Raw genomic sequence first — 1,300 nt, forward strand, 5'->3', positions numbered from 1 at the left:
CTTCAAGCGTAGTTCTGGGGCTTCTCACCCCGCCTATATGGAGTGGAGGGAGATTAGGTGGGGAAGGTCATAGTGAAGTCAGCAAGCTGGAAAGTAGCCGCCCCTCTTTGATTGTGCACAGCCCCTGCCACGAGACACCTAATCGAAGAAGCGCCTTCCTCTCATCTTTTTTATAATTCAACATCCAGTTCATAGAGAACTGCCTACTCCCACCTCGACCGAGAAAGAGATCTAAGGCTTCTTTGAAGAAAGTAAAGCAGGAATAGATGGCCTGCCCCTAGCTCTAAAAAATCTCTATATTTTGCTATCAAAGGAGTGCTTTCATTCCCTGCCACCCGCTTTTATAATTGGCTGTTCCTTATCGGCATCTCACGAAAAAATCTTTCAGGATCCATTCTTCCGGAATTGGATAGAGAATGGGATATTCCACTGGGAGGGAGAGGCGGGGGTGACATCAGAAGTAGGATCGTCGAACGGATAGCAGCATCACATTGAGAATTGACTCGTCGGATTAACCACTTAGACGGAGAGTTCCCCATATTCCATTTCATTGGCAACCGAAATAGATCTAAACAGCGTGCCCGGAGCGAAGGAAGGGCTTCCAAAATGAATTGAAAAGTCAAATCAATGAAAGGCCCAGATGTAGCCTTTGTGTGCGGAGCAAGCCTACACTGGCTGAGATGAATAAAATGTCGACACCGATGAAATGTTTGAAAACATAGACAGCGGAAGAAGTCACTCTCAATCCGATCTAGCAAGAAATGCTATACCGATAAAGTCAAGCGAGAGAGCTCATTAAGAAGGCCATCTTCCATCCGCCTTTTAGTTTTAGATAGGGCGAGGCTCCGAACCACGACGGATCTTTTCTTAGGAAATATAATGGGACGGGAGGCCTATCTGACCTTTTGTTTGATTCCATTTTCCAACCCTTTCTTTAGAACCAACCTGGAATGCAAACAAGGAAAGGGCTGAAATCTCCATATCTGATCCAGCAAAAAAAAACCTGACCTTAGCAGTGATAGAGATAGCATAGCTGTAGACAGGGGGAGGGCCCGGATTACCTTTTCTATTAGAATAAGGAAGGGAATCGCTTTGATTGCTTGCGACAGCTTATCGATGCTCGTTAGCGGTGAAGTCCCTCAAACCAGAAGTTTCAAAAGCGGGCCTACGAGAGAAATGAACTTGACATACTGATATCGCATACCGAGGGGAAGGCCTAATTGTACCACTCCCCCTGACCTTCCGCCTGAACTGATAGAAGTTGGCTTGAGCTGAGCGTCTCTTACAAAAAAGGTGCCCT

Source organism: Vigna unguiculata, unplaced genomic scaffold, assembly GCF_037176805.1.
Source record: "Vigna unguiculata cultivar grain cowpea cultivar isolate G323 ecotype 2 unplaced genomic scaffold, ASM3717680v1 ptg000374l, whole genome shotgun sequence".
In the NCBI taxonomy this organism is placed as follows: Eukaryota; Viridiplantae; Streptophyta; class Magnoliopsida; order Fabales; family Fabaceae; genus Vigna; species Vigna unguiculata.